The sequence below is a fragment of the Ursus maritimus genome, unplaced genomic scaffold (assembly GCF_017311325.1).
Source record: "Ursus maritimus isolate PB19 unplaced genomic scaffold, ASM1731132v1 scaffold_23, whole genome shotgun sequence".
NCBI classification, from domain to species: Eukaryota; Metazoa; Chordata; class Mammalia; order Carnivora; family Ursidae; genus Ursus; species Ursus maritimus.
In genome coordinates, this window is record NW_024424786.1 from 36,670,767 (window position 1) to 36,684,255 (window position 13,489).

The following is a 13,489-nucleotide window of genomic DNA, read 5'->3' on the forward strand; positions in this document are numbered from 1 at the left end:
AAATAAGCAGAATAGTGAGATATGCAAAGAAACAGAAAAATGTGACCTAAACGCTGGGGGAGGGGGGGAAGCAATAAAAGTTGTATCGAAGGAAGCCTAGATATTGAACTTACTGGGGGGGGGCTTTATTTTTTTTTTTAAGATTTTATTTATTTATTTGACAGAGAGAGACAGCCAGCGAGAGAGGGAACACAAGCAGGAGGAGTGGGAGAGGGAGAAGCAGGCTCATAGCGGAGGAGCCTGATGTGGGGCTTGATCCCATAACGCCGGGATCACGCCCTGAGCTGAAGGCAGACACTTAACCACTGCACCACCCAGGCGCCCCGGGGCGGCGGGGTGGGGGGGGACTTTAAATCAGCTACTGTAAGTATGCTCAAAGAACTGAAGAAACCATGCCTAAAAAAATCTAAAGGAAAATATGGGAACAATGTTTCATGAGAAAGAATATCAATAAAGACATAGAAACTATTAAAAAGAATCAAGTAGAAATTCCAAAGCAGAAAAACACATAATAACTAAAATGAAAATATCACTCAAGGTCTCAACAGAATATTTGATCTGATAGAAAAAATGATCCACAAACTTAAAGATAGGTTAATTGAAATTATCTTCTCTGTGGAACAAAATGATAACAAGTGAAGAAAAATGAACAGAGCTTCAGACCCTTTTGAACACCATCAGTCATACCAAAATGTGCAGAATGGAAGTCACATAAGGGGAAGAGGTAGAGAAAGAGAAAGCTACACAAAAAAAATTTGAAAATATATTGGATAAAAACTTCAAAAATTTGATGAAAAACATTCCTCTACACATCCAAAAAGGATAAACTAAAAAAGATCCAAACCTAGACACATCACTAACAAAATGCCAAAAGGCAAAGACCAAGAAAAAATCTTGAAATCAGCCAAAGACAAGGAATTCATCCTGAAAAGGGAATCTTCAATAAAATTCCTCATCAGAAACCATAAAGGCCAGAAGACAGCAAGTGGGTTGACATCTTCAGAGCACTGAAAGTAAAATACCATCAACCAAGAATTATATGTAATATAATAACAATATTAATAATAAAATAATATTGATAATAAATTAAAAATAACTCAAAATAATAAAAAATAAAAATTGAATTAAAGTGGTATAAAAGAAAAATAATTAAATAAAATGGCATGAAAGAACACATTCATGTAACATAAAAGCGAGCAGTAATGGACAAATAGAATAACAAAGACATACGATATAGAAAACGGCAAAATAGCAGGTGTGAACCCCATCTTATTTGTAACTACATTGAATGTATATGGATTGGACACTAATCACAAGACAGAGATTGGCAAAATGGATGTTTAAGTTGTATTCCAATTAAATGCTATGTACAATAGACACACCTTAGATTCAAAGACACAAATAGGTTGAACGTAAGTATGTAAAAATATATGCCATATAAACAGAAACCGAAAGAGAGGTGGAGCAGCTATAGTAACGTCAGACAAAATAGACATTAAGACAAAAGTTGTTACTAGAGATGAAGAAGGACATTTTTATAATGGTTTTTTTTTTAAGTTCAGTCCACCAGGAGCACATAGCAATTGTAAGCACATATGCACTAACAACAGAGTCCTGAAATACATGGAGCAAAAACTGGCAGATTTGACAGGAGAAACACAAAATTTTAAAAACAACAGTTGGCAACTTCAATACCCCATATTCAATAATTTACAGGAAAATTGTGCAGAAGGAAAAGGCTATAGGAGAAATCAAATGACACTGTTAACCGACTAGACCTAATAGAAATCTGTACAATATTTCACCCAATGACTCAGAGTACGTGTTCTTTTCAGGTTCGCATAGATTATTCAGGTGCGCATAGATTATTCTCCAGGATAGACCATATTTTAGTTTGTAAAATAGGTGTCAATAAATTAAAAGGATGGAAATCATACAAAATATGCTCTCTGATTATAATGGAATTAAATTAGAAATCAGTAAAAGAAGGAGGTTTTAAAATATCACCAATATGTGGAAATGAAGCAACACATTCCTAAATTACCAAAAGGTGAAAGAAGAAATCAAAAGGAAATATAGAAAACATTTTGAGACGAATAAAACAAATATACAACATACCATGACGTATTTGATGCATCTAAAGATGCTTAGAGGGAAATTTATAGCTATAAATACTATATTTTTAAAAAGGATAAAAGTCTCAAATCAAAAACCTAACTTTCCACCTACAGACACTAGAATGGTGTTGGGGAGATAGGTGACATAGGTGAAGGGCATTAAAGAGTATAGCCATCATGACAAGCCCTGAGTGATGTACAGAATTGTTGAATCACTGTAATGTACGCTTGAAACTAATATAACACTGTATGTTAACTATACTGGAATTTAAATTAAAACTTATAAATATTTAAAAAGTAAACTAGAAGAGAAGAGAAACTAACCCCAAAGTGAGAGGAAGACTGGAAATGATAATCAAGACTATGATGGGGGGAAAATGAAATAAAGAATAGTACAATGACAGAGAAAAACAATTAAACCAAAAGTTGATTCTTTCAAAAGAACCCCCACCCCCAAAAGACAGATCTTTAGCAATGCTGACCAAGGAAAAAAGAGATTAGAATTCAGCTACAGAAATCATGAATGAAAGGAGGAATATGACTAACAACCCTAAGGAAATAAAACAGACTAAAAGAGGATACTGTGAATAATGACATGCCAACAATTTAGTTAACCTACATGAAATGGACAAATTCCTACAAAAATACAAACTACTGAAACTGTGTCAAGAGGTAATAAAAATCTGACCTCATCAAACGAGTTTGGAAGATTTCCTTCCATTTCTATTTTCTGAAACAGCTTCAGTAGAATAGGTACTAATTCTTCTTTAAATGTTTGGTAGAATTCCCCTGGGAAGCCATCTGACCCTTGACTCTGGCTTTTGGGAGGTTTTTGATTACTGCTTCAATTTCCTTGCTGGTTATGGCTCTGATCCCAAAACCAGACAAAGCCCCCATCAAAAAGGAGAATCACAGACCAATATCCCTAATGAACATGAATGCCAAAATACTCACCAAGACACTAGCCAATAGGATCCAACAGTACATTAAAAAGATTATTCACCACGACCAGGTGGGATTTATTCCTGGGATGCAAGTGTGGTTCAACATTCACAAATCAATCAACGTGACAGATCACACTAATGAAAGAAAAGACAAGAACCATATGATTCTCTCAACTGATGCAGAAAAAAACATTTGACAAAATACAGCATCCTTTCTTGATTAAAACTCTTTAAAGTATAGGCCTAGAGGGAACATACCTCAATATCATAAAAGCCATCCACAAAAAGCCCACAGAGATATTCTCAATGGAGAAAAACTGAGAGCTTCTCCCTTAAGCACAGGAACAAACAGGGATGCCCACTTTCACCACTGTTGTTCAACATAGTACTAGAAGTCCTAACCTCAGCAATCAGACAACAAAAAGAAATAAAAGGTATTCAAATTGGCAAAGAAGAAGTCAAACTCTCACTCTTTGCAAATGATATGATACTTTATGTGGAAAACCCAAAAGACTCCACCCCAGAATTGCTAGAACTCATACAGGAATTCAGCAAAGTTGCAGGATATGAAATCAATGCACAGAAGAGTCAGCTGAACTTCTATACACTAACAATGTGACTAAAGGAAGAAATTAAGGAACCGATCCCATTTATAGTTGTACCACAGACCATGAGATACCTAGGAACAAACCGAACCAAAGAGCCAAAGGATCTGTAGTCTGGAAACCACAGAACACTTATGCAAGAAAATGAGGAAGACACAAAGAGATGGAAGAAAATTCCATGCTCATGCATTGGAAGAATAAACATTGTTAAAATGTCTATGCTACCCAGAGCAATCTACACTTTCAATGCCATCCCTATCAAAATACCATCAACATTTTTCACAGAGCTGGAACAAACAATCCTAAAATTTGTATGGAAAGAGAAAAAAACCTGAATAGCCAGGGGAATGTTGAAAAAGAAAACCAAAGCTGGGGGCTTTGAAGCCCCCAATGCCTGGCTTCAAGCTATATTACAAAGCTGTTATCATCAAGACAACATGGTACTGGCACGAAAACAGACACACAGATCAATGGAACAGCATAGAGAACCCACAAGTGGACCCTCAACTCTATGGTCAACTAATCTTGAACAAAGCAGGAAAGAATATCCAATGGAAAAAAGACAGTCTCTTCAATAAATGGTGCTGGGAAAATTGGACAACCACATGTTCAAGAATGAGACTGGACCATTCTCTTACACCACACACAAAGATAAACTCAGAATGGATGACAGACCTAAATGTGAGACAGGAATCCATCAAAATCCTAGAGGAGAACACAGGCAGCAACTTCTTCGACCTGGGCTGCAGCAACTTCTTGTAAGACACATCTCTAAAGGCAAGGGAAACAAAGACAAAAATGAACTATTGGGACTTCATCAAGATAAAAAACTTCTGCACAACAAAGGAAAGAGTAAAAAAACTAAAAGGCAACCTACTGAATGGGAGGAGATATTTGCATATGACATTACAGATAAAGGGCTGGTATCCAAGATCTATAAAGAACTTCTCAAACTCAACACCCAAAAAAATAAATAATCCAGTCAAGAAATGGGCAGAAGACATAAACAGACACTTGTCCAAAGAAGACATACAAATGGCCAACAGACACATGATAAAATGCTCAACATCACTAGGCATCAGGGAAATACAAATCAAAACCATATTGAGATACCACCTTACACCAGTTAGAATGGCTAAAATTAACAAGACAGGGAACAACAAATGTTGGTGAGGATGTGGAGAAAATGGAACCCTCTTATACTGTTGATGGCAATGCAAGCTGGTACATCCACTCTGGAAAATAGTATGGAGGTTCCTCAAGAAGTTAAAAATAGAGCTATCCTATGACCCAGCAATTGCACTACTAGGTATTTACCCCAAAGATACAGATGTAGTGAAAAGAAGGGGCACCTGCACCCCAATGTTCATAACAGCAATGTCCACAATAGCCAAACTGTGGAAGGAGCTGAGATGTCCTTCAACAGATGAATGGATAAAGAAGATGTGGTACATATATACAATGGAATATTACTCAGCTATCGGTAAGGATGAATACCTACTATTTACATCAACATGGATGGGACTGGAGAAGATTATGCTAAGTGAAATAAGTCAATCAGAGAAAGACAATTATCATATGGTTTCACTCATATGTGGAAGATAAGAAATAGAGGAGAAGGTCATAGGGGAAGGGAGGAAAAACTGAATGGGAAGAAATCAGAGAGGGAGACAACCATGAGAGACTCTTGACTCCTAGAAACAAATGGAAGGTTGTGGAGGGAGGTGAGTGGGGGGATGGGGTAAGTGGGTGATGGGCATTAAGGAGGGTACTTGATGTGATGAGCACCCAGTGTTATACCCAACTAATGAGTCATTGAATACTACACCAAAAACTAATGATGTACTATATGTAGGCTAATTGAATTTAAATTTAAATAAAGAGATAATAAAAATCTGAATAGATTCATTACATGTTAAAAGTCTGAATTAATAAGCAAAAAATTTCTCATAAAGAAAAGCCCAGTCCCAGGTGGCTACATTGTAAACTCTACTTTTTTTTTGAGAGAGAGAGAGAGTGCACATGTGTGCAAGTGGGGTGCGGTGGGGGAAGGGGCAGAAGGGAGGGAGGGAGAGAATCTTAAGCAGTCTCCATCCTCAGTGCAGAGCCCAACATGGGGCTCAATCTCAAGACCCTGAGATCATGACCTGAGCCACCCAGGCACCCCTCTACTAAACATTTGAAGAATTAACACTAATCTTTTACAAATTGTTCCAGAAAAGAAGAGGAGCGAATACTTCCTGACTCATTCTATGAGGCTAGTTTTACCCTGATACTAAAACCAGACAAATATATCCAACAAAAGGAGAGTATAGACCAGGATCCATTACAAGTATAAATGTGTAAACCTCAAAGAAAAAAATGCTAGCAAATGGAATCCATCAACATAACAAAAGTATCATACATCACAACCAATTAGGATTTATCTTAGGAATTCAGAGCTGGTTTAACATGAAAATCAAATATAATACATGCTGATAAACACCATGCTGATAAAATAAGAGACCAAAAAGCACATGACTATCTCAATAGACATAGAAAAAGCATTTAACAAAAGCCAACACCCTTTCATGATTAAAAAAAAAATTCAATGAACTAGGAATGGAAGGGAATTTTCTAAACTTGAAAAGCGCATTTAGTGGTGGGGGGAAAATCCACAATTAACATCATACTTGATGTTGAGATACTGAATCCTTTTGCTATAAGATCTGGAACAAGATAAGGATGTCTGCTTTTGCCATTTATATTCAACATTGTACTAGAGGTTCTAGCCAGGTAAATTAGGCAATAAAAGAAAAATGAAAGTATCAGGTTGATTGGTAAGGAAAAAGTAAAACTAACTCTCTTTGTAGCTAATATGATCCTGTGTATATAAAATGCTAAGAAATTCACACCAAAAAAATCTAGTAGAACCAATAAACAAGTTCAACAAGTTGGTAGGATATAAGATCTCTATATAAGAAAATTAGTTGTTATTTCTATACATGAAAGCACAATTACAATAACATCAAAAAATAAAATGCTTATATAATGTATATTCAGGGATAAATTAAACAAGAGGAGTGTAAGACCTGTCCACCACAAACTAGAACACATTATTGAAAGAAGAAGATTTAAACTAATGGAAAGATCCTGTGTTCATGGATCAGAAGATTTAATATTAAGATGGTAATACTCCCTAAATTAAATCTGTAATTCAACACAATCCCTACCAAATTCTCGGCTGATTTTTTTATAAGCTTATCCTAATATTCACATGAAAATGGAAAGGACACAAAATAGCCAAACCAATCTTTAAAAAAGAAAACAAACCACTACACACATATTAAAAAGACCAAAATCTGGAACACTGACAACACCAAATACTGGTGGGAATATGGAGCAACAGGAACTCTCGCACATTGCATTGCTAGGAATGCAAAATGGTAAACCACTTTGGAAGGCAGCAGTTTTGATGGTTTGTTACAAAACTAAACATACTACCACGCAATCTAGCAATCATGACCCTTGGCGTTTACCCAAAAGAGTTGAAAATTATGTCCACACAAAAACCTGCACACAGATGTTTACTGAAACTTTATTCATAATTGCCAAAACTTGGAAGCAACCAAGATGTCCATCAGTAGGTGAATGGACAAATAAACTGTGGTCAATCCAGACAATGAAATACTATTCAGTGCTAACAATAAATCAGTTATCAAGCCATGAAAAGACATGCATATTGCTAAGTGGAAGAAGCCAATTTGAAAAGTATACATACTGTATCATTCCAAACATACAACATCTGGAAAAGGCAAAACTATGGATATGTTTACTTTTTATGGAGTAAAAAGATCACTGGTTGCCAAGGGGCAGGGGACATAAACAGACAGAGCACAGAGATTTTTAATGCAGTGAAAATACTCTCTATATTATAATGATGGATATATGTCATTATACATTTGTCCAAACCCATAGAATATACAACACCAAGAGTTAACCCTAAGGTAAACTATGAACTTTGGGTGATTATGATATGTCAATGCTGATTAATCCTTGGTAAAAAAAAAAAAAATGTACCTCTCTGGTGATTCATGTCAACAATGTGTGGGGACAAGGGATATATGGGAATTCTCTGTACCTTCTTCTCAATTTTGCTGCAAACCTAAAACTGTTCTACAAAAAAAAAAAAAAAGAGAGAGAGAAAGAAAGAAAGAAAAAGAAAACAAAGTTGGAATACTCATGCTTCCCAATTTCAAAAGTTACTACAAAGTTATAGTAATCAAGACATTGTAGTACTGGCATAAGGATAGATATAAAAATCAGCACAGTAGAATCAAGAGTCCAGAAATATATCCTGAATAAACCTTTAGAGGAAATTACAAAAACAATTCCATTTACAATAGCATCAAAAATAATAAAATACTTGGGAATTAACTTAACCAAGTAGGTGAAAGACTTATACAATGAAAACTAAAAAAACACTACTGAAAAAAGTTTAAAAAGACGTAAGTAAATGGAAACGTATCCCACATTCATGATGGGAAGAATTAATGTTGTTAAGATGTCAATACTACTCAAAGCAATCTACAGATTCAACACAATCCCTATCAAAATCTCAATGCCTTTTATGCAGAAATAGAAAAACCCATCCTAAAATTCATATGGAATCTCAAGTGATCTCAAATAGCCAAAACAACCTTGAAAAAGAAGAACAAAGCTGGAAGACTAACATTTTCAGATTCCAAATGTTAGTCTTGCTCTACAAAGCTACAATAATCAAAACAGTATAAGCACAGACTTTTCAACAGATAGTACTGGGAAAACTGTATCTTCACATGCAAGAGAATGAATTTGGATCCCTACCTCATACCATATTCAAAAATTAACAAAAACTTGATCAAAGGCTCAAATGTAAGACCTAAAATAATAAATCTCTTAGAAGAACATGGGGCAAAACTCCATGACATTGGATTTGGCAATGATTTTTTGGATATGATACCAAAAGCATAGGCAACGAAAGTAAAAACAGACAAATTGGACTTCGAAAATTAAAATTTTGTGCTTCAAAAGACAATACCCACAGAGTAAAAAGGCAACACATGAAATCAGATAAATATTTGTAAAACATGTATCTGATAAGGGGTTAATACCCAGCATATAGAGAGAACAACGGAAATTAACAATTCAAAAATGGGCAAAGGACTTGAATAGACACTTCTCCAAATAAAGTATACAAATAACCAATAAGCAAAAATGTTCAACACCACCGATTATCAGGGAAATGCAACTCAGAACCACAATGAGATACCATCTTACACCCATTAAGATGGCTACTATCAAAAAATAAAAAAACTAGAAAATAACAAGTATTGGCTAGAATGTGGAAAAATTAGAACACTTGGGCACTCTTGGTGAGAACGTAAAATGGTACAGCCGCTATGGAAAACAATATGGTTGTTCCTCAAAAGGACTGAAGAATTGAAAGCAGGGTCTCAAAGAGTATTTGTACACCCATGTTTATAGTGGCTTTATTCACAATAGCTAAAATGTGGCAAGCCAAGTGTCCATCAATAGATGAATGGATAAGCAAAAGGTGGTATAGCCATACAATAGAATATTAGCCTTAAAAAGGAAGAAAAATCTGACATATGCAACAGCACAGATAAACCTTGAGGACATCATGCGAAATGAAATAAAGCCATCACAAAAAGGCAAACACTGCGATTCCATTCCATGTGAGAGAGTTAGAGTGGTCAAAATCCTAGAGACAGAAAAGAGAATGAGGGTTGCCAGGGGCTGGAGATGTGGGAGTAGGGAGTCACTGTTTAACGGGTCTAGCGTTTCAGTTTTACAAGATGTAAAGAACTATGAAGATGGATGTGGTGGTGACGGTCACACAACATCATATGTGTATTTACTACCACTGAACTGGGTGTTTAAAAATTGTTAAAATGATCAATATTATGTGTATTTTAACACAGTTTTTTAATTGGAAAAAATCCATCGATATAATACACTACATGAATAGAATAAAGGATGGGAACAATCACTAAATAGTGATGGAAGGAGGTTGATTGTAATGACAATCCTATCTCCTTACCTATGTAGTTTGTCTAAGTTCTTCCAAAATAGGCCATTAAATCCCCCCACAAAACCTGCATATGGGTAAGTCAGCCTAAAACTCTGCATGGAGCCGGCAGGGCAGGTTTGCAGAATTCCTGTAGGATAGTATTTAGAGGAAAGTGAAGGAAAATGAAGCTGGAGAGGCAAACTGAGGCCAGATCCTAGTGGGGCTCAACCACCCTACTAAAGAATTTGGAATTTAGCCTGTAAGTACCGGGGTGCTACTAAAGGGTTTCTAGCAACAGGGTTTCTTGGTCAAACTTTATGGCTATATACAGTAGTTCCCCCCTTATTTTATTTTTTTGTTTTGTTTTCCAAGGTTTCAATTACCCTCAGTCAACCATGTCTGAAAGCAGATGACCCTCCTTCTGACGGACGGTCGAAGGTCAGTAGTAACCTAACGCTACCTCACGATGCCTACTCCGTTCACCTCTCTTCATCTCCTCACAAAGGCTGCTCCCATTAGAATGCCTTCTGCAGGGACTCCCCCAAATCCGGTAGTCTAAGCCAGACAGTTCTCCCCTCCATGGGTTGTTCGGCTCTTTCTCCTTCTGACCTAGAATATGAAGTAGAGGACCCAAGAAGAGTCTTAGCACTCACCACAGGACAGCTGAAGGTCAAAGTCATTTTCTGAAGAGGAGTATTTTAGTTTAATGCGGTGGTTGTAATTCATCGAAACGCCAATGGGCCAGAGGTCTCTTGCACCTCTGCCTCTCCCCCAGGACTGAGTGGTGGCTTCACCTGGTCACATTCCAGGTTTACATATGTGTTTGTTTGTGGTCGCTGTTGTTCTGTCTTGTTTTGACTCAGTGGCTCAGGGCGGGGCTCTTATTTTCTGATACAATGGTGACCAGTGTGCTCTCACCCATTCACCACAGGTCCTTCACTGTCGGAATCCAGGGTCTCCAGTCAAAGAACCAGAGCGACTCCAGTCATGAACAAAACGTAAACTGCATTAGTGAAGAACTGTAATTTTTTTCAAGAGGCCTCATGGAAAAGACATGCTAATGAAGTCTTTTCTGGTATACCTTCTCCCTACTTCAATAAAGGATGCGATTTGAAGGTTGATTTCACCCTTTTTAAAAACAATCTGAGTTAACATAGACGAATACAGCCCATCCAGGGGACATGGGAAAGTAAAGGCTGAATACAGCCCACTTTATCTCCAGGTGGAGGAGATCAGCCTGAGTGAACGGACTCCTTCATCCGAGAGAAGGAAACACTCTGACTTCGGAGGCAGGCATGACGTCAATGTAGCAACTGCAAGACTCGTGATTTCACTGTGCTTTGATTTCCTCACCTGTAAAGCAGAAATAATAGTTCCTAGCCCACAGAGTAGATGCAAATACTAAATGATAATACATCATTAAAGGACTTAGAAGAGCTCCTAGTTCATGCTACTCCCTCAATACATTATTATTATTTGTCATTTATTAGCTCTTATTATTATATCTGTTGCACAATGATATAGGAGGCTGGATGGAATTTTTGTTTTCCAAGAATTAGTGACAAAAGTCCTCCTGTGAAAGCAGAAGATGTGCCCAACATTCTAAGTCCAAAAAACCACTGGAGAGCTTGCTGGGGTGTGCTGTTGTGGGCCACATTGTGCCCCCCAAAAAGATAGGTTGGAGTCCCAGTCCCCAGTACTTCGGAATGTGACCTTATTCAGAAATGGGGTCTTTGTAGAGGTAATCAAGTTAAAATGAGACCATCAGGGTGGGTCCTATTCTAATGACTGGTGTCCTTAGGGAAAGGGGAAATTTGGACACAGAGGCACGCATACACACCGGGAAGACAGTGTGAAGATTCGGGGAAACATCATGAGAAAATAAGAGGATTGGAGTGATGTCTGCATCTACAAACCCAGAAACGCCAAATGGCTGGAAATCACCAGAAGTGAGGAAGAGGCAAGGATGGATCCTTTCCTAAAGGTTTCAGGGGGAGCACGACCCTGTCGATGTCCTGTTTTTGGATGTCTGGCCTCCAGAAGAAGGAGACAATAAATTTCTGTTGTTCTAAGCCACTGGCTTTGTGGTGCTTTGTTACACTAGCCTAGAAAACTAGCACGGGTGCCTTTTCACTGTAGTGAGCACTGTATTGCCCCCACTCCCTAGAGGGTGTTAGGGTTAGGAACACCCTCACCTTGGCATCCCACAGTAGGAGTGTGGCATTCGCAGGGCTCTACTCTCTGAAGCTGAGGGAGCAGAGAGGCAGCTGTAAGGTTTGTGGGTGTCCACAGGAAGAATCCCTTTCCCTGCTGAGAGTCTTTGAGACCTGGATGGGATTGGCTGAGCTGTTCCAGAATGCCTGGGGCCAGAGTCAGCCATGTTAAGGAAAGGCATACCTACATAAGCAAGCCGAGGGCCATGGGCCAGCCCCTGAGTTCAAAGGCAAAGGCAGAAAGAAGGACTGCACCGCTTGCCGGCAGGCCCCCCAGCATGGAGACCCTGGAGAGAGAGGAGACCAGAAGCCCCAGATCTCCCGACAGTTGCTGCAGCATGGAGAACAATACCTATCAAAGCCCTTCCATAAAACGCTGCCGCTGACGTCAGCAGGAAGGTGAAGACAAGCTGCAAGAGAGGCCACCTCCCCCTAAAAGAGCTGCTCAGAACTGAATGCCTTGTTATTGTAGACAGTAGAAGCCTTCATGTATCCACCTAGATTGAAGATAGAACCTCCAGAAAGAGGACCATATCCTGACGTGGGACTATATGCATAGGAAGTAGGAAAGACGGTCACCTGTCCATGAGCAGCCATGGTTCAGTATCTCCTGGGTGCCCACTACAAATAGAAAAATGAGATGGGGGAAAGGGTGGTCCTCAGCCTTCCCAGCAACCATCCTACAAGCCATCGGAGCCAAAAGACTGGCCCATCTTCCTTAGGGCAGAGGGCAAACTTGGACTCAGATGTGAAATTGAAGGTTTAAAATCATCGATTCAGAGACTTAAGAGTTTAAATGAGGATGTTTTAATAACCAGAACTGAAACACTAAAATGGGAGTCCCATCCAGTGGCCTCCACTCACTCTAAGAAATCCTCATGGATTCTAACGTATGAATCTGAGTGCCCTTTCCAGGCCCCACCGCCCGGCCTTCGCACCACCTTGCATGGTCACGATTCTCCGCCCTTTCGTGAGTTCTCCCCTCACATAAATAGGTATTCCTAAAAAATGGGGAATACGTTGGTGACCTCCGAATCAGCAGCCACCAGGCCTGCTCATTAACATTTCATGTGGGAAGAATTTAAGTGTAGTGTTTGCCACCTATCTCAAGTTAGTAAGGGTGAGGGCAGAGCCTCATTTTAGCTCACGTTCTGCTCACACTCTGGTTTGTTTGTTTTTTTTAACTCCATTTGCATGCTTTTCTGCCCGCACTGATCCTGGATGGCGTGCACTGTTGAAAGCATTCACGAGTTTCTGCAGTTTTATAATCTTCCCTTAGCATCTTCCTATAAAGCGTGTGCCTCGATTACTATTAACAGAAAAGGGTAGTCCAAACCTAGGATAGACTTTCAGAAGTGTTTTGCTGCATATCATAATGTTAGTTCCTGCCCGTGGGCGTGTTTCCCTCATCCTGGAAAAGGCACACCGTAGCCATCTTGGGCCAAGGAAGTACCATCCCATAGTGGGATTTCTGCAAAATTTTGAGCATGTCATTTTTTGTCACAGTGAGTGAAGGAGGTGACAAGTCAATAAAAGCATTTAGAAAAGATATCCAGGA